Raw genomic sequence first — 21,704 nt, forward strand, 5'->3', positions numbered from 1 at the left:
TTGAGCTGGGTTAGCTTTAGGCCTCTAGCATTTGTATATGTATGAGTAGTAGTTATATTGCCACATTTAGGACCGCTTTTTGGTATCTTTGATTTCCCGGCTTTGTTGTAAACTGAATAGAATGTATCTCCCTATTTTGGTTGGCCGGAGGCCATTGCTATTGCTTTATGGAATGTGTTTTACTTGGTGGAAAAACTATTTTGATGGGCTGATTTTGATGTATGTGTTACCCGGGCCGGAGGCCTCGGAGGCCCAGTGAATATAAATGGATTATTTTAGTTGCATGCAACGTCTATCGGGTTGACCCGAGTTTGAAAGTCAATTTCTAAAAATATGAAATTTCCTTCTACTATGGTAGCTCGTATTAACAATTTCCTTTTCTACCATAGTAGAGGTTTTGTGATGGGTTAAAATGTCTTGAGGTAGAGGGTTCTTTACATAATGCGCTTTGAACTTTCATATAATTATTTTTGTGGCAATATTCCTCACAGTTTTGGTCAATTAGTAAATCTAAGAAGCCTTGATCTATCAAGTAATTTATTAAGCGGCTTCATTCCTCAAAATCTTGGCCAACTTGTAAATCTAGGAAGACTTTATCTATCAAATAATTCTTTAAGTGGCCTCATTCCTCAAAGTCTTGGTCAACTTTCAAATCTAGATCACCTTGATCTTTCAAGTAATTCTCTTATGGGCAATATTCCTCAAAGTCCTAGTCAACTTTCAAATCTATATTACCTTGATCTTTCAAGTAATTCTCTCATGGGCAACATTCCTCAAAGTCTTGATCAACTTTCAAATCTAGATTACCTTGATCTTTCAAGTAATTCTCTCATGGGCAACATTCCTCAAAGTCTTGGTCAACTTTCAAATCTATCTCACCTTGATCTTTCAAGTAATTCTCTCATGGGCAACATTCCTCAAAGTCTTTGTCAACTTTCAAATCTACATGACCTTAATCTTTCAAGTAATTCTCTTATGAGTAACATTCCTCAAAGTCTTGGTCAACTTTCAAATCTACTTGTCCTCGATCTTTCAAATAATTCTCTCACGAGCAACATTGGTCAAAGTTTTGGTCAACTTGCAAATCAAGAATTTCTTGATCTCTCAAATAACTCTTTTACTGGCAATATCCCTCAAAGCTCTTGTCACCTTGTAAATCTAGGAAGCATTGATCTTTCTCGTTACAATTTATCTGGTGAAATTCCAAATTATTGGAGAGATACAGGTAAATTGACATAAATAAATTTTTCATTCAACAAATTATCTAGTGCTTTCCCTATCTCAATCGGCAAGCTTTCTTCATTGTTCTGGTTGCATTTGAACAATAACTATCTTGAAGGGAATCTTCCATTGAATTTGGAAAAATTGACGGAATTGAGAATTTTAGATTTGGGTGAGAATAACATTTCTGGAAGTATACCCCCATGGACTAGCAACACTTTTCCTACATTGAACATTCTGAGGTTGCGAGATAATATGTTGGATGGTAACATTTCTTTACATCTATGCCAACTCCAATCATTGCAGATTTTGGACCTTGCAAATAACAACATAAGTGGCTCAATACCCAATTGCATTGGCAATCTTACAGGAATGACAGTAAATAATACACATATATGGAATTCAACCGAATGGGAATTTGGCATAGAAAGTGAATGGCCTAATCAACATGTGAAACAAGTTATGAAAGGAAGAGAGTTTGACATTACTAGAATCTTGCAGCTTGAGATTAACTTTGATTTGTCAAATAACAATTTGGTTGGATTAATTCCTCTTGGGTTATTCTCCCTTGTCAAATTAATCAGCTTGAACCTTTCACACAATCATTTGAAAGGAGAGATTCTAGAGATTATTGGGGATATGAAATCCCTTGAATCATTTGATATCTCTTGCAAACTAATTTCTAGCTCAATTCCAAAGAGCATGCCGAATGTAACTATGTTGAGCCATTTGAACATGTCATACAATAACCTTTCAGGGCCAATTCCGACTGAAAATCAATTCTTGACGTTGAATGACCCATCCATTTATGTTGGTAACCCTCATCTTTGTGGAATCCCACTACCAAATAAATGTCAAGGTGATGATTCTCAACAAGTTCCTGAAACTGGAGAACGTGAAGATGAAAATGATCCAGAAAAAGTGTGGTTTTATTTTGTGGTAGCAATTGGGTTTGCTGTTGGCTTTTGGGGTGCTATTGGGACATTAGTGTTGAAGAAGAGTTGGAGATATGCTTGTTTCCGAAGAGTGGAAGATGTAGCAAATGAGATATATGTGTTCGCTTCAATAACAATAGCAAAGTTGAAGAGGCTACTCACAAACTATGTCCATGGTTAATCTTTGTAGCCGTGTGTATCTTTGTTCTGTCTTTTTTTTTTTTTCTTTTGTTATATCATTGTCTCTCATGTTATTAGTAGAATGTAATGTTTTAGTATATGTGGGGCAACAATGACAATAATATTAGTATAGGGTCATTTTGATATATAGCGCGTATGTCTTCATGATTTCACTATGAACCAAAAAAAAAAAATTAAATCGTTGTCATGATCTGTTGACCTAATCCTTATTTCACTATGAAATTCTTGAAATTACCTTATTTCACTATGTTTTAGAAATAATATATTACATCAGAGGACCTAATCCTTGAAATTCTCGCTTTGATTTATTTTATGTTTTTATCAAACTTTTTTTAAATAAAACAAATATCCATGATCTGTTGATGTTTTATTTCTCTTAATCTTTATTATATCCATTTTCTCTCTTTTTTTTTAATCGTTGTCATGGTTATACACAAGTTTTTTAATCAACATGTCTATGTCATAAAATATGAAAAATAATTCAAGTTTTAGTTTTAGTTTGTATACTAATTTAATAAATAATAAATAAGTACTCATTGTTAATTAATCTGTGTGAATAAAATATTAAGAAATTAGGTTCAGGTTCCAAGTACAAAGTTGTGCAATTGCATGACATTTAAATTTTAGAATAAAACTTTAAAAATATAAAAATAAAATGATTATACATTTATATTAAAATTTATATTATATACAGTCTCATGTCTTTTATATAAGAATTACTTAACTAATTTGAGTAGATTAAAAAATTAATTAAATTATTTATTTGTAATAAATATGAGTTAATTTTCTTATAATACTCCTCCGATCCTTAATATAAGACCCATTTAACTAATTTGATTAGATTGAGGAAGTTAGGTAATTTCGTTAATTATAAGAAATGTTACATGTTTTTCCTAAAACACCATAATCATTTTTCTTAATATCTCCTCTCCCTCTTCTACTTGATTATCGTTGATGGAGTATTCATATGGGTAATTTAGAAAAAAATTGATAAATATAAGAAATAGGTCTTATATTTAGGATTAAAACTAACTCAACAATTGGGTTCTATATTAAGGACCGAAGGAGTACCCTTTTAGACTATCATTACCCTTAGATGAAAATTCTCTTAACATGTGTGCAATTAATAAGAATACTTTGAAAAATGAATTATATAAATGGGTTAATGTGCCATTTTAATAATAAAGTTTTACACCAAGAACATCTGACATTATCTAATTTTGAAGGATGCAAAAGTAGACACAAACATTAAAATGTGGAGCAATTTTATCACAACTGTTAAATTGAATCATGTTGACTGTTACAAAGTTGGAGAGCAAAAAATGCTTGACCTGAAATGGTGACGTGGCAGAGAGTGAAAGTTGATGTGATCATAATATATGACAAGTGTGTAAATGGAAAAAAAAAAAAAACCAATCTTCAACCTGTAAATAACCCTGCTCATCGTCCGCTTCTCTGTCCTTCAAACATTTCTTCTTCAACCCACAAAATCTCTTACAAACTCACAAAATCAAACTTTTCAAATTAGTGATTTCATCTAAATAGCTTCAACATAGTCAAAACCAACAAGAAAGGAGGAAGAGAACAAGTTCATAAATCCTCTTCTTCTTCTATAACTCCATCCAATTCTCAGACCTCTCCCGTCTGATTTCCCTCTTTCCACCTCACCAAATCCATCACCATTATGCCCATGTTAAAATCCAAAGTATAAAAACCTCAAATGATTCAACAGATTTTGACAGAAGTATAGAAAATTCCACACTAAACTAATTGTAAGAGCCAAAGAAGAAAACTTGAGTATATTGTGTAAGAAACAGAACGCAGTAGAAAAGGAGTGAGAAGAATATGTCACCAAAATAAAAGGAGTGAGAAGAATCTAAAGGCTCGTACATAGTGGAGGTAGAAGCAAGCCATTGAAGGAAAGAGGTGCCGAAGCTGAAGCCATCGAGTTTGATGGCATGGTGGGTGGGCTTTCAAGTGGCGTTACTTATATCATGGGAATCGAAGGTGATCAATTGGAGGGTTTCGTGTTGGGATTAATCACTCCTCATGGTTAAGAAGTTCTTCCTCTTACCTCTTACTTTCCTTTGCTAGATCAATCAGCAAGAAAGATCGAGAAATGGAGGTCTTTGAAATGGAAGAAGACACAGTCAACCCAAGGGGGAAAAATGAAAGAAAAGAAATGGAGTGAGACATGGTGAGAAAGCACGTGGAGCGGTGGAGGTCATTGAATTGGGAACTGATGAGAGAGGAGAGGTACAGGGAAAGGTCAAAAGGGGTGCCACGTGTCTAAATTTGGTTCGAGCAGCATATGCCAAACTGAAAATAGTGGGGCCCATAACAAAAAAGAAACGGACACTTGGACTTATTAACCGTAGTGACCAAATTCTATACTTTTTAATGTTTGTGGTTACTTTTATACCTTTAAAACTAAATGATATCAAACGTTCTTGACATAAAACTTTGTTGTTAAGAGCCCAATTAATTTTTAAAAAAATTAAATAATTACTAAATTATGTTAAAGTATTTATATGTTATTTCTGATCTTTAATATAAGAGCTAATTGATGAATTTGAGGATATAAAAAATTATTTAAGTTAATTATTTATAATAAATAGATGTTGTCTTTTTTAAAATACCTTTGCTAATCATGTGTATTAGCCAAAATTATTATTTGATAAAATATTTAATATGTGCAACTACTAGAAGGATTAAAAGACATGGATAAATATGAGAGACAGTGAATTTGGTTTTTCTGTTTAGCACCAAATTGAATGTTAAACTAACTTTTATACTAAGGACTAGTTATAGTAATTTGCTTTACTTATAAATTAATATATAATATAATAATGCATATAAGTATTTTAAAAAGATCATGTAATATATGTTATAATTAGATAGTTTAGTAAACTTTTTTAATTTTTTTAAATTATTCAACTGGATCTTTTATTTTTAAAAAATAGTATTGTCTAAGAATGTCTAACCGTAAGAAATTAGAACCACAAACATGTTAAGTTTGGGCCCAATATTACCTTTCTTACCAGGCCCAGTAGACGTATTAAGTTTGGGCTCAAGTTGTTCTGAATTAATTTCCGGCCTGATTGAAAGCAGGAGTGGATTTTATTTTATTTTTTGGGGCTCAAGTTGAGAACACGCTTTCTTCTCCTGATGGGAAGCAGAAGTGGATGGTTTTTTCGGGGAAAGCCAGGAGCGGATTTTAAAATATATGATATTGGCCCTTACGCTGAGAGATTTTTCTTTCACTTTCTTCTTTCTTTTTCCTCTTCCTCTTTTTGTAATTTTAGATCCCGTTTTCATTAAGATGTCCAAAAAAAACTTATTTTTACAGAGAGATTTCTGATTTCATTTCAATGTTTTAAAAAAATTATAATCGATACAAACGATTTGCTACAATATATTCCTATGCTTCTCTTGATTACAGTTGGATATATTTATTTTATTTGTACAGGTTTCATAATTATGTAATTATTTATATAATTCATTCTACAAAATGGTTGCTCCCAAACCAAAGTGGATGTGCGTTAATAATAATAATGAATAAACAAACGAAATAAGATTCCTACCTTCCCAATATATTAAAAAGAATTCCTTTCCACGCGGAAAAAAAAAAGCACGAGAAAAAGACACTATATATTTTAAAATGTATAACAAGTGGAAAAAGACACTATAACCAGTCACACAGTTCAGCCCAATCCCTTGTACAAAATATTAAAATGAGTTTTCCCAATTGTGTAAAAATATTAAATTATTTGATTATATGATGCATATTCATGAACACACACACACACACCATATATTTATTGATAAAAATCTGATGGGAAAACTATGATAACTCTGCTTTTTTACTTTCCCAAACAAATATCCATTGATTACTTGCAACTCGTCTGCATAAAATAAAACAGTAGCAACCATGTCACCGTCCTACCAACAACCGTAACACGCTAATAAAATTAAAAATTACAGTAGAGAGAAATAACACTATAGATATACAAGTTTCACAGGAAGGTGAATATTTATATGATCTATTGGCCAAAATGAGGGCTCCCAAACGGCATTGGATTAGCATAGGCTATAACAACTATTAAATAAACAAATAAATAGGATTTGTGTGATGCGGCAGTCACCCAGCATTCATCTACTTATAATTACACGCCCTTCTTTCATTTTAATAAAAACCTTCCTTCTCAAGTTCAATATTCATAAAAGTAAAAGAAACAGAAGGTAAATTCCTGTTTTTTTTTAAATTATTAAAATATGTTAGAACAATAGACTTTTGTTCATTGAATAAGGGGAATCCCATATAACACATAGCAGCAAAACTAGGGATTCAGATGTCAAGGGATGGATCTCCCAAGTAGTCTCAGTGTCCCCATAGAAACCCATAAAAAAGCACATAAAGCAATAAGAACCGGAGGTTGATGAAGCGAAAGAAACATCTTTGCATCATGATACAAGTCAAGTGCGCTTAATCCATCTTCAAACTTCATGTTCTCCAAAGGATTTTCTATTTTTGGCAATTCTAGTTCAGGATCAATTAGATCATTCATTTTCAAGGAGTCATCCTCATGAAAGAGAGGCTCCTCTACTTGAATCAGGTGCTTTAGAAACATGCACGTAAGACGTAGTTGATTGGGTAGTGTCATAGTAGTGACCGCTTGAATGAAATAGATTGATTGGCTCCGCAAATGCTACCTCATTAGAAATTTGATCCACCACCACACTATGAGTTTCTTCAGCAGCGACCTATAATGGATGATTATTAAAAACAGAGTTAATGAACAGTAATGGCAAAAAAATCATAAGAACCAAATTTACAAAACAGTCATGCCAAAACTTAAATGCAGCAGTCAAGTAATGATAAACTATTCAGAGAAAAAAATGATTTGGCCATGCAAAATGGACGATCAAAACCAGAATCACATATTCTCCCAATCTCAGACAATACCCTTTTCTTCCCGCCCAGAGTCTATACAATGTCGTGGCTTCAACATATTTTTACTAAGCACGACAAATATGTAGCCACTGAAACCGGCCCCATGATAGCTTGCAAAATCTTGCTTTCAAAGGAGCTTTCGTTAGCCTACATATAAAGTCACGCCAAGATCACAGCAATGAAATTAAAATTGATGAATACATTAAAAATCCATACTGATCACGTTTAAACACAAAGTTTAATAAGTAAGCAATACGTTTTCACTAGTTCATAATGAAATAAAAAGAAAGACCAAGCAAAACAGACGCTTGATGATACTTTACAATTCTGGACCAAATTAAAAAAACACTTCATGAACGTAGCGTCTGGACCAAGTTACGACCTAACATTGTATATAATCAATGCCTTGGTTCCAAAAGAACATACGCAATAATACCTGCAACTCACGTGTTGGCACCATTTCCAGATGTGCCCACATTTGATATCTGACCGTAAACATGATTGCTTTTAATGGAAGAATGCTTATGAGCAATAAAAAAGGGTTAGTCACAACCTATCAAACTAATGATGCTTCTTAAACTGTGATCTCTATTTATACATATATTTGTTTTAAAATTCAATATTATTTTTCAAAAAAGGGTTAGCCAATACGAATCAAGACAAAATGGTACCTTTTTAGTCATATTTATAGGACAAAGAGAAAATGTTTTTTTTTTTTTGGTTTTATTTACAAATTACTTCATTAAACTTTTAGTATGAATATACTATTTCGTTCTCTATTTATTATAGTGTAAATAGTTATACATCTTTTTTAAAAGGTATATATATTAAATAGAGGTAAAGTCGTAAAGTTATTATATTTTAATAAAAAGTGAATGCATTTTAAGAGTTTTATTTTCTGTCTGCGTGAAATATGTTGAAAGTACCTTATAAATAGAACCAGAAGAGTATTTCTCTTATAGTTAATGTAAGATCTAATTGACTAATTTGAGTAAATTAAAAATGTTAGTTAAACTAGTTAATATGACATGTTATTTCTAAAACATCCTAAACATCTTTCTTAATTTTCTTCCTCCCTCTTCTACTTGATTATTGTTGGAAAAATATCAATAGGATTAATTTGAAAAAAAAAATTGATATAACATGTGAAAATAGGTCTTACATATAAGACCAACATTAATTTTCTAATTAGATTTTACATTAAGGGTCGGAGGAATATTTAGTAAATAAGAGTTTTACAAGTTACAAATAGGAAGAACACCAACATGAAAATTAAAATGCTTAAGAAAATGAGAAAGAAATGGTCTCAACGCCTATGAAAGAGAAATCATGAAGCAAAGCTAATATCTCCAGCCAAGTGACAGTCAATAAATAAGAGAACTGTGCAGAAATATGTATGAATTTTTTTTTTTTTGCTAAGTACAAGTATACTCGTCATGAAGGCAATCTTGCTTGAAGAGCTATTGGGTATTAAATATGAATACTTTTCTGTACAATACCCTTTTTTCTCTTTTTCCTTTGTTGGACATTCAACCTTCGGGCAAACGGCTTGGGGCTCTTCTTCTCTCTTTCATTAACGAGGCTCGTACATACACAGATTTAGGTAGTGCTAAAAATCAGAATTCTATTTCAAGTACGAAGAACAGATATATCCTCCTAATAGAAAAGCTTTTCTTGACACAATAGATGGTGAGAGTTAGCCCATCAACGGATAGTCCTACGAAAAATCCAACAATATCCAATAACAATAAGAGACCTCTTTTTTTTTTTGGGGGGGGGGTGGTTGTTTCTTTAATTGGCAAGCTAAATGCTTGCAAGACATATAAGGCCACGAATTATACCACCATAGAGCTTGAAAAGAATAGTTCAAAAATATGTCTCAAGATACTGAAAGAATAAATTTGATGAATTCATTAACAATTTAGTTAATATTCATTAAAATAAATTCGATGACTAAACTATAATCACACTCATGTGGAAATTCATTTCAAAAAACAAAGCCAGCGGATTTAATTAATATTCAATGTATTCATTAATTTGTTTTAATCAAGTACATCAATTTAGTCATCAATTATCAGAAACATTGCTTGGTATATAAAATCAAAAGTGAAATAAAAACCAATTCTTAAAAAGATAGTCTTTTTGGGGAAAAAAAGAGAGAGAGAAAAAACAGTCTTCTTTTCAACAATTTAAAATAGTGATAAAAAGTACTAAATAATGGATATAATACAACTTAAATTTTTTGTATCTTATATCAATATTGATCTTAACTAGTGCACAATTGATGTCTTTAACTCATATTTGTTGAATTCTTTAGCCAATTAATATATGAAAAAATATTGATGTCAACAACATGTCAAATTTTTGAAGTCAGTCAACAGTTACCTTTTCTTTTCGTCTTTGACGCGTTGCGAAATGCGAATACTTTCAACAAGTTATATGTAATATCGTCAGAAGGAGGATATGGTGGCGGCATATTTGGAAAACTCTACCCAAACTACTAAATGCTTTGGCCTTTGTTTAAATCCTGTATGATATTGATTTCAATTTCTTAACCATAAGTTTTTCCGTACATAAGTTTGGCGTCATTTTTCTTATCATATAGGAAAAATTGTAAATAAAGACTCTAAAAAATAAAAAAATTGTAATTTGGGTTTTTGAATTCAAAAAATTGCTATTACGACCGAGTCTTTGATATAAATGAGCAGATATTGTGTAGAAGATCAAATTGTCTTGCTGTTCAAACTTGTCATTTTCATTGCAGACTTCTTATTTAGACTACTTAATTTATAATTTCTAATATTGTACTCGTTATTTAATAGTACAGACTTTTTCATATGTAACTTATAATTTTTAATACATAACTTATAGTTAAATTTTTATTTTCGACATGAGGGTAATTTAGTCTTTTATATTTGCTAATTCATATTTAATACCTGATCCTAGCAGCAATTTTTTAGATTCAAGAACCTAAATTGCAATTTTTGATTTTTTATGGTATTTATTTACAGTTTTCCCTACCATGTAGTGAATTTATTTTAATTTCCTCCTTAAATTTCTGTCTTCATTTAATTTCTATATGGAAACTTAATTTATTTGATAATTAATATTGTCTTAAGCTTTTAAAATTACAATGGATAGGAGTATAGTTAGAATTTTTGAAATACTAGTGTCCTAAAATTTTTTAAAATACATATAAAGGGAACTTACACAAAGGAATGGATGGAAATATAAGAAAGAAGTTTGTGTAACATATATTTTAATTTTAAGAAAGGCTTGTATACATTTTCAAAACATATGGAAGGTTTTTGTAATTGAAGTAAAATAGAAGGGTAGTGAGCGTACTTTACTCAAATAATTTTGAATGACTAAAATTAACAAAATCTTTGAAAGTTAATCAAATTTGAAGTTAAATAGCTAAACAAGGATGATCATTCTGCAAAAAATCGAAGATAATATGTGACAAAATATTGTTGTCCGAAAAAAAATACATGTGAAAAAATTATAACTCCCTCATTTTAGGCCAAAAAAAATATAAGTCCCTCATTTGTGACCTGTTTCTAATTTTTCCCAGAAAAAAATTGGAATTACGTAAAAAGGAAAAGTTAGGAATATTTGAATCATTATAAACTGCTCAAAAATAATTTAAAGATAGAAATTAAATTATTTTGGATCATGAATGAAACTGATTTAATATGTTATTAACCTGTTTTATTGTCATGAAACTAAAATTATATATCTATAAGAATAATCGCTCTCCAAGAAGTTTCTTTGGCTCTATACCCTATGACACAAAACCATTGACTGACTTGGGAGTTGGCATAACCATTATTTTTATGCTCGTGACCCTTTTAATGCACTTATTTTATTTTATTTTATTAATTAATGTTGCTTTAGAATTTTAGTGTTTGGTAAGTGTGTATAAAAGATAGGAAAAGAAAAGGAAAAGAAAAAAATGTCAAAAGTTTTCACTTTACAATTTGTTAAAGATTTTGTTTAATTACATGCGCCAATTCTATCAGTGCCTTATAGTTATAATTGAGAGAATGACAATATCATCATATCAACTTCAGTCTTGAAAATTTAAAAAGGCATATAAATAAAATTAATTATTTTTTGAAAAGAAGACTTATATAAAGAAAGGGAGAGACTACTTAACCTTAAAAATTTCTTTAAGACATTCCACACGTTATATGAGAAAATAAGGCATAATTGACATAGACAGTGACACATTAAATATTTTATAAATATTCGTTATCAATAGTTTGGCTTTCACTTTATTTGTTAAAAGACTTTTATTTTCATTAGATGTACAACACGGTTTAATTTCTCTCTTTTTTTTCCCAGCCAAATACGAAATGTCCTTCATAGTAAATAAGATTATTATAAGTCACATCTTTATTAAAAGAAGAGAAATTATGACTGAGGGCAAGTATTTCTTGCCAAGTGATGTTGAGAAGAGAGAAAGCATAGGCAAGAATATAGAGCAATCTCTTTTTAATATAGTAAACTTGCACAGAGGGCTTACCTGTAGCAAGTTTCAAATTGGAGTTATAGTAGCTTGGTTTCCCCATCAAAATTCTTTTAAAGGCATTCCCTCATAACAAATAATATTGTGGCAATAGTATTTTCTTAATTTTTTGTATTTATAGAGTAACACATTCCAACCATCTTGGTTCAATCTTAAGTGAAAATATTTATCAAAGAAGTTCTACTTAGGAGACCAAAAGGAGTTAAAGTTATCAAAAGTCATAATCTGAAAGAGAAATTATATTTTGGATTTCCCAAATCATAGTAAGAGGATAATCTATTTTTCCCTTTATGATGCAATTTGTTTCTTTTCATCCAGATGGTATTAAGTACTACCAAAAAATAGACTTTTGATAATAAATTTCAGTGTTGATTAAAAAAAATATATGCTGCTGAAAATCAACGACTCTAGAAAGTCAATTTAAACAGTTATTTTTTGTCTGCCAGGATTCACCAAAATACCAGCTGTGTCACAATACTACTAATTATCTAAGAAAACTTAGCACAAGACTTACCAAAATCACTAATATATATCATTAAATATATCTAACAATAAAGAGAATATATCAGCTAAAAATAAAAATGCAAAATAACATTATTTTGCTCTATCAAAAATTAGCGCAAAAAAAGAGGTTCTATACAAGACTAGGGCTGGTTGTTGGTTCAACTAGTTTAACTGGACGATCTGATCCTTTCTAACAACCATGAAATTATTGAAGGTAGGGTATCTATAAGCATCAATATTTCAAAAAAGCATGAACGTGCATGAAAAGAGAAGAATAAATTCTGGTCAAAAAAAAAAAAAAAAGAGAAGAGAAGAATAAAGCTAAGCATTGTGTCGGTGGCTATAAAATATGCCCAAAAAAAAGTTACGTTGACGAAAAGTTTGGTTGACCTGGTCATTTGATGATTTCACATGATTTTCGAAGATTAGGAGGAATGTTTCATTAAGTTTGTTTTATTTCTCTGCCACAGAAAGGTTTAAAAAAGTGATTTTCAAAGAAAATTTATTTATTTTTTTTAAAATTTTTTATGGAAAGCAAAAATTAAATCTTTTGTCAGTTTATGGGAATCATAAAAAGTACATTATTTCTTTCTATCTAAACATGTAACTAAAAGAGATATAGTTTCAACTCGACGACCATTCAATCCTTGAAACTAAGACTACTGAAAATTTTGACGTTTAATTGGTTAGTTTATACAAATAATTTTTTAGGATGAATTGCATATGAATTATAAAATAAAAGAACCAATTAATTAAATGTCTCAAATTTAATATATTGAGATACACTAATAAATTAAATATTTGGAATTGAGCTGGAATTATGTGAACCCTAGAATGACTAAATAATTAATTTCTCCAAACTAAAATAGCCCAGTGCAAGAAAAAGCAAACCCAGCTACGGGGAAAAGAAAGAGAAAAAGAATTCCACGATCTATAATTAAAGAAGGAAAAAAGAAAAAGAAAAAAGAAAACAGAGAAAGAGATGCAGCCACCTAACATGATACGCAGCATTTTCTTTTTCTCATGACTGTTATCTCAATCTATTGAACATTTATATACAAAACAAAGGCTAAAATATATAGAACTTCCCTTAATTTTAGGTCAGTTGCGTATAACCTCCTTTATATTTAAAAAATTAAATTAAGAACCCTAATATTTAGTGTTTTGTTTATTGATCCCTTATCATTAAAATTACCGTTAAAGTTACTGGTTTTTGCCATGTCAATCTTTTTATATTTTTTATTATATGTCATGTCATTTAAAAAATAATCCTTATAATCTAAACAAGCAATTTTAAATTTTTTTTAAATACTTAAAATGAAATATTTAATTACTTTAAAAAATATAAAATATTTATTTCAGATTTCTTATAAATAGGATTGTATCATCCTCAAAAAATTCTTCTTATATAATTAGAGTGAGCAAAACAAAAATGAACCAACGATGGAAATGGTGTGTTGCTGAAATGTTTAAAACAACCCATTCGACATTAATTTTGTTGAGTACATTACCAGGAGGGGTTTTTATGAAAACTAATAAATTTTTTCTAAATATATTACAACTCATCAATTTAACTTATTTTTTAATCTATATAAATTAGCTAACTAACTCCTAAATTTAATTATTTTAATTTTTTTTAACATTTTTCAACAATAAATTGTGTTCAAACGTTCGCCAAGAGACGTTCCTAATTTTTATAATATTTGCAAAATTGTTACATTCACGATTAATCTAGAAATTGACACATTTTACATTTTATAATTCTTTTCACATAAATTTTTTTCGCCGACAATATTTTGTCCCATGTTATTTTTTATTTTTTCCCAGAATGATCATCCTGGTCCAGCTATTGAACTTCTAATTTGATTGACATTCAATGATTTTGTTAATTGTAGTCATTCAAAATTGTTTGTTCTCTGTTTGAAACATGTTCAAGTATAGAATTGACAAGATTGGCGAACTTTAATAATTTTATGCTATTAAAGTTTTAAATTTATATTTTACCCAAAAACAGTTTTAAATCTGTATCCTTGGCCGCTTATATCAATGGCTTTGTTTTGTTTTTAAGTTTTGCATAATATTATAATTATATAAAAAGATCAAAGGTGTAAGTATAGTTTTTTTTTTAAAATTTTTTTGTATAGACCAGACAATTGAATAGTTTAAAATTAAATTTCCTGCTTAAACGAGTCTATATTTAACAATTTCAATATTCAATGTGAATATGCAACAACCATATTGACGCATCATTGCAATTTGAAAGTAAATTGCTTTTAGTTTGTTGTTAGTGCTCACGGTACTTTGATGCTAACCACGTATTTTTCATCTTTTAAATTCTTTTAATATATAATTTGAACATAAAAGTTGAAGAAAACCACAAGTGAATAGTTGTTTGTTTTAAAAGTATACAACTCATGATTATCTTTTATCACATTTTTTGGTTAAAAAAAAGTCATCTATAAATATGAGTTGCATGTATTGAGCAAACCCCACACTTCACTTCTCGATACAAATTCACCATATAGAAAATTCACTTTGCCAGAGCTTTTCTCATCGATATGGGAAGACACATCATATTAGGATTTGTGTTGCTTTTCTTGTTGTTGGGAATTGCCCCATTAGGTTTGTGTGGAAGATGCATTGAATCAGAGAAACAAGCTCTTCTCAAGTTCAAAGCATCTATTTATGATGATCCACATAAAAACCTTTCCTCTTGGAATCCCAAAACCAACTGTTGCCAATGGGATGGCATCACTTGTCACAATGTTACTGGTCCTGTTCTCAAACTTGATCTCAGTTTCTATTCCCTACAAGCTACTAGTGTTGATCCATCTTTATTGGAGTTGCAACATTTGATTTATTTAGATTTGAGTGGAAACAACTTCAATGCCATCTCGATTCCTACCTTTCTTGGTTCTATAGGGAGGTTGAGATATCTTTCTATCGCTGGGTCCAATTTCACAGGGAAGATTCCTACCAATCTTGGTAGAAACCTCACAGCATTGCAGTTTCTTGATCTCAGTTGGAATGATTTGCACATCAATGACATGAGTTGGATCTCTAAACTTCAGTCTTTGCAACACCTCAATCTTAGTGAAGTCTACCTTGGAGAAGCTCACAACTTGTTCCAAGTACTTCACATGCTTCCTTCTTTATCACAACTCCAATTAAAAGGATGTGGACTTGGTAACTTGTCTACTCCTCTTCCCCCGTTCAATTTCACAAATAATACTAGCGTTCAGGTCTTGAATTTGGGTGGGAATGAAATTGATGGTCAAATCCTTCATATGTTTCAAAATTGGACTTTCGTTGAATCCCTTGACCTCTATTTCAACAATCTCAGTTCAATGCCATTATGGCTAGGAGAGTTTAAGAATCTGGTTTCTCTTGATCTTTCATATAATGTATTTTGTGGACCCATTCCTATTGCTCTATCAAACTTGACTTCCCTTGAATACCTTGACCTTTCTGTAAACAATTTTAGTTCAATTCCATCTTGGTTGGGAGAGTTAAGGAGCCTTCGCCATCTAAATATCTCCATGAATCAAGTCCCGACCACACTAGAAAGTTCTGTCTCACAAATCTTAAAAAACATTTGTCATTTAAAAATATTAGATTTTCATGAGAGCAATCTTCAAGGATAGGCATTTGGGGACTCCGATTTATCTAGATGCATCAAATATGATATAGAGGAACTGTACTTGAGTCAGAATGAACTCAATGGCCATTTGCCAACTTGGATAGGGCATCTTGAAAAGCTAATGCGCCTTGAACTTTCATATAATTATTTTTGTGGCAATATTCCTCACAGTTTTGGTCAATTAGTAAATCTAAGAAGCCTTGATCTATTAAATAATTCTTTAAGTGGCCTTATTCCTCAAAGTCTTGATCAACTTTCACATCTATATTACCTTGGTCTTTCAAGTAATTCTCTCATGGGCAACATTCCTCAAAGTCTTGGTCAACTTTCAAATCTATCTTACATTGATCTTTCAAGTAATTCTCTCATGGGCAACATTCCTCAAAGTCTTGGTCAACTTTCAAATCTATCTTACCTTGATCTTTCAAGTAATTCTCTCATGGGCAACATTCCTCAAAGTCTTGGTCAACTTTCAAATCTACATTCCCTTGATCTTTCAAGTAATTCTCTCATGGGCAACATTCCTCAAAGTCTTGGTCAACTTTCAAATCTATCTCACCTTTTTCTTTCAAATAATTCTCTCATGAGCAACATTCCTCAAAGTCTTGGTCAACTTTCAAATCTGTATAGCCTTGATCTTTCAAGTAATTCTCTCATGGGCAACATTCCTCAAAGTCTTGGTCAACTTTCAAATCTGTATAAGCTTAATCTTTCAAGTAATTCTCTTATGAGTAACATTCCTCAAAGTCTTGGTCAACTTTCAAATCTACGTATCCTTGATCTTTCAAATAATTCTCTCATGAGCAACATTCCTCAAAGTTTGGTCAACTTTCAATCTATATGTCCTTGATCTATCAAATAACTCTTTTAGTGGCAATATCCCTCAAAGTTTTTGTCACCTTGTAAATCTAAGTAGCATTGATCTTTCTCGTAACAATTTATCTGGTGAAATTCCAAATTGTTGGAGAGATACAAGCAAATTGACAGAAATAAATTTTTCATTCAACAAATTATCTGGTGCCTTCCCTATCTCAATCGGCAAGCTTTCTTCATTGTTCTGGTTGCATTTGAACAATAACTATCTTGAAGGGAAGCTTCCATTGAATTTGGAAAATTTGACGGAATTGAGAATTTTTGATTTGGGTGAGAATAAAATTTCTAGAAGTTTACCACCATGGACTAGCAACACTTTTCCCACACTGAACATTCTGAGGTTGCGAGATAATATGTTGGATGGTAACATTTCTTTACATCTATGCCAACTCCAATCATTGCAAATTTTGGAACTTGCAAATAACAGCATAAGTGGCTCAATACCCAATTGCATTGGCAATCTTATAGGAATGACAGTAAATAATACACATATATGGAATTCAGCCAGATGGGAATTTGACGTAGAAAGTGAATGGCCTTATCAACATGTGAAACAAGTTATGAAAGGAAGAGAGTTTGACATTACTAGAATCTTGCAGCTTGAGATTAACTTTGATTTGTCAAATAACAATTTGGTTGGATTAATTCCCCTTGGGTTATTCTCCCTTGTCAAATTAATAAGCTTGAACCTTTCACACAATCATTTGAAAGGAGAGATTCCGGAGGTTATTGGGGATATGAAATCCCTTGAATCATTTGATATCTCTTGCAACCTAATTTCTGGCACAATTCCAAAGAGCATGCCGAAGGTAACTATGTTGAGTCATTTGAACATGTCATACAATAACCTTTCAGGGCCAATTCCGACTGAAAATCAATTCTTGACGTTGAATGATCCATCCATTTATGTTGGCAACCCTTATCTTTGTGGAATCCCACTACCAAATAAGTGTCAAGGTGATGATCCTCATCAAGTTCCTGAAATTGGAGAACGCGAAGATGAAATTGATCCAAAAAAAGTGTGGTTTTATTTTGTAGTAGCAATTGGGTTTGCTGTTGGCTTTTGGGGTGCTATTGGGACATTAGTGTTAAAGAAGAGTTGGAGATATGCTTGTTTCCGAAGAGTGGAAGATGTAGCAGATGAGATATATGTGTTTGCTTCAATAAAAATAGCAAAGTTGAAGAGGCTGCTCACAAACCATGTCCATGGTTAAAATTTGTAACCATGTGTATCTTTGTTCTGTCTTTTTTTCTTCTTTTCTTATAACATTGTCTCTCTTGTTATTAGTATAATGTAATGTTTCAGTATATGTGTGACAACAATGACAATAATATTAGTAAAGGGTCATTTTGATATATAGCGTATGTCTTCATGATTTCACTAAGGACAAAAAAAAAATTAAATCTCTAATTAATATTCAATCCTTTTAAATTTTTTTGTTTGTTTTTTAATTTAATTAATGCCATATAATTTCATTACATGATTATTAAATTGAACTATATATAACAATTCGAATACATCAGGGCTATATATTGACTCATCAAAGCTAAAAAAAAATCACATAGCTGCTAAACATGGCTTTGTTTAATTGTGCATAGTTATGGATTAACGGCCAATTAACAGTGCAAAAAAAAAATGTACATGTTCAGAGTTGTTTTAAAACTTTATAACATAAATTAAATCCCAATTTATATTACAATAGAAGACATAGTCATTTGAAATAGAAATAATATATTACATCAGAGGAGTCCTTGAAATTCTGGCTTTGATTTATTTTATATTTTTATCAAACCTTTTTAAATAAAACAAATATCCATGATCTGTTGATGTTTTCTCTTAATCTTTATTATCCCCATTTCCCTTTTTTTTTTTAATCGTTGTCATGGTTATGTGCAAGTTTTTTAATCAACATGTCTATGTCATAAATAGGAAAAATAATTCAAGTACTAGTTTTAGTTTGTATACTAATTTAATAAATAATAAGTAAGTACTCATTGTTCATTAATCTGTATGAATAAAATAGTAAGAGATTAGGTTCAGGTTCCGAGTACAAAGTTGTGCAATTGCATGGAATTTAAATTTTAGAACACAAACTTTAAAAATATAAAAATAAAATGATTATACATTTATATTAAAATTTATATTATATACAACCTCATGTCATTTACATAAGAATTACTTAACTAATTTGATTAGATTAAAAAATTAATTAAATTAGTTATTTGTAATAAGTATGAGTTGATTTTCTTATAATACCCCTTCTATACTATCATTACCCTTAGATGAAAATCCTCTTAACATGTGTAAACAACAGGAATACTTTGAAAAATGAATTATAAGTGCATTAAGGTATAATTTTAACAATAAAGTTTTACACCAAGTATATGGCATCATCTAATTTTGAAAGGTGCAAAACTGGACACAAACATTAAAACGTGAAGCAATATTATCACAACCGTTAAATTGAATCATGATGACTGTTACAAAGTTAGAGAGAGAAAAATGTTTGACCTGAAATGGTGACGTGGTAGAGAGTGAAGGTTGATGTGATCATAATATATGACAGGTGTGTAAATGAAAAAAAAATAACCAAGCTTCAACCTATAAATAACTCGGCTCATCGTCCACTTCTCTGTCCTTCAAACATCTCTTCTTCAACCCACAAAATCTCTTACGAACTCAAAATCAAACATTTTAAATTAGTGATTCCATCTAAGTAGCTTCAACATTGCGAAGACCAGCAAGAAAGGAGGAAGAGAACCAGTTCATAAATCCTCTTCTTCCTCTATAACTCCATCCAATTCTCACTCCTCTCCCATCTGATTTCCCTCTTTCCACCTCGCCAAATCCATCACCATTATGCCCGTGTAAAAATCAAAAGTATAAAAGCCTTAAATGATTCAACAGATTTCAACTAAAGTGTAGAAAATTCCACACTAAACTAATTGCAAGATCCTAAGAAGAAAACTTAAGCATATTGTGCAAGAAATAGAGCGCAGGAGTGAAAAGCTGGTCAAAAAAAAGAGAAAAGGGGTTAAAAGAATCTATCACCAAAATAAAAGGAGTGAGAAGAATCTGAAGGTGCCGAAGCTGAAGCCATCGAGTTTGATGGCATGGTGGGCAGGCTTTGAAGTGGCTCTACTCAGATCCTGAAAACCGAAGTTGATCGATTGGAGGGCTTCATCTTCAGATTAATCACTCCTCATGGTTAAGAAGTTCTTCATCCTACCTATTACTTTCTTTTGCTAGATCAATCAACAAGAAATATTGAGAAATGGAGGTCTTTGAAATGGAAGAAGACATAGTCAGCCTGAGAGGAAAAAAAACAAAAGAAAAGAAATGGAGTGAGACAGGGTGAGACAGCACGTGGAGCGGTGGAGGTCATTGAATTGGGAACTGATGCACATAACATTGAGGGAGAAGAAGAAGAAGGGGTTGCAAGCAAAAGGCCAAGTGAAGAAGAGAGAAAATGGTGGGGGTGAGAAAATAAAAATGAAGAGAGAAAGTAGAGTGTGTGTGTGAGGGAGATGGAGGGCAAAATAGAGGGCATGCTGGAAACCAAAAATGAAGATGAGCGAGGAGAGGTACGGCGAAAGGTCAAAAGGAGTGCCACTTGTCTAAAGTTGGTTTGAGCAACATCTGCCAAATGGGAAATAAGTGGGACTCACAACAAAAAAGAGACGGAAGTTTGGGTGTATTAATGGCAACGACCAAGTTCTGTACTTGTTAATGTTTGTGATTATTTTTGCACCATTCAAAACTAAGTAGTATAAGAAGCTTTTGACACAAAACTTTATTGTTAAAATTTCATCTTAACTTATTATAAATCTGTGAGACATAATATATATTAAGATTTTATATTTAGGATCAAATCTAGTCCCTTAACTAATTTCTATAACAACCACTCGTGGTAGTATTTAATTTGAGGGCAAAAAATTATACATTAACCAACATTCTAAAATTAATATTATCTTCAGTCTTTAATATAAAGCCCCATTAATTAATTTAAAAAAATTAAAAAATTAAAAAATTATGTTAAAGTATTTATATACTACCTCCGATATTTAATATAAGAGCTATTGATTATTTTGAATATATAAAAAATTATTTCAGCTAGTTATTTATAATAAATAGGTGTTATCTTTTCTAAAATTTCTTTGCTAATCATGTGTATTAGCTCAAATCATCATTTGATAAAATCGTTAACATGTGCAACTACTACAAGGATTATCTTGAAAAATATAGACAAGTATGAGAGACAGAGTAAATTCAGATTTTATATTTAGGACCAAATTGAATGTTGAATTAACTTTTATATTAAGGATTGGTTATAATAATTTGCTTTAATTATAAATTGATATATAATATAAAAATACATGTAAGCATAACATATGTTATGATTAAATAATTTAGTAACTTTTTTAATCTTTTCAAATTATTCAATTGGTTTATATTAAAAAAATTGCAATAAGGTCTCACCCAAGGAAATTAAATATAAAAAGGTCCTCTCAAATCATTAAATTATTCTAAAGTCCCAAGAGACCTCATTACAAAAAATTTTATTTGTTTAATTACCAAATTGTCCTCATTTTTTTTTGTGAAATATGTATTGACAACTGAAAGAGTAGGTACTGATAACTTAAAGTGTAATGATTAACAACTATCGTGACATGTATTGACAATGACAAATTACAACTACAAACATGTTAAGTTTGGGCCCAATATTAGCTTTCTTACGAGTCCCAGTAGACATATTAAGTTTGGGCTCAAGTTGTTTTGAATTTGATTTCAGGGCGGATGGGACGCAGGAGTGGATGCATTTTTTGGGGCAAAGGCAGGAGTGG

General features: G+C 30.9%; 2 pseudogenes; both read left to right on the top strand.

Moving 5' to 3' along the window:
* The first annotated feature begins 687 nt into the window (after positions 1-687).
* Positions 688-16,836, top strand: LOC114744949 (receptor-like protein EIX1; annotated as a pseudogene).
* Positions 16,837-17,329: 493 nt separating this feature from the next.
* Positions 17,330-18,176, top strand: LOC114744961 (receptor-like protein EIX2; annotated as a pseudogene).
* Positions 18,177-21,704: the final 3,528 nt, after the last annotated feature.

Source organism: Neltuma alba, unplaced genomic scaffold, assembly GCF_004799145.2.
Source record: "Neltuma alba isolate B1F8T4 unplaced genomic scaffold, ASM479914v2 tig00000766_pilon, whole genome shotgun sequence".
In the NCBI taxonomy this organism is placed as follows: Eukaryota; Viridiplantae; Streptophyta; class Magnoliopsida; order Fabales; family Fabaceae; genus Neltuma; species Neltuma alba.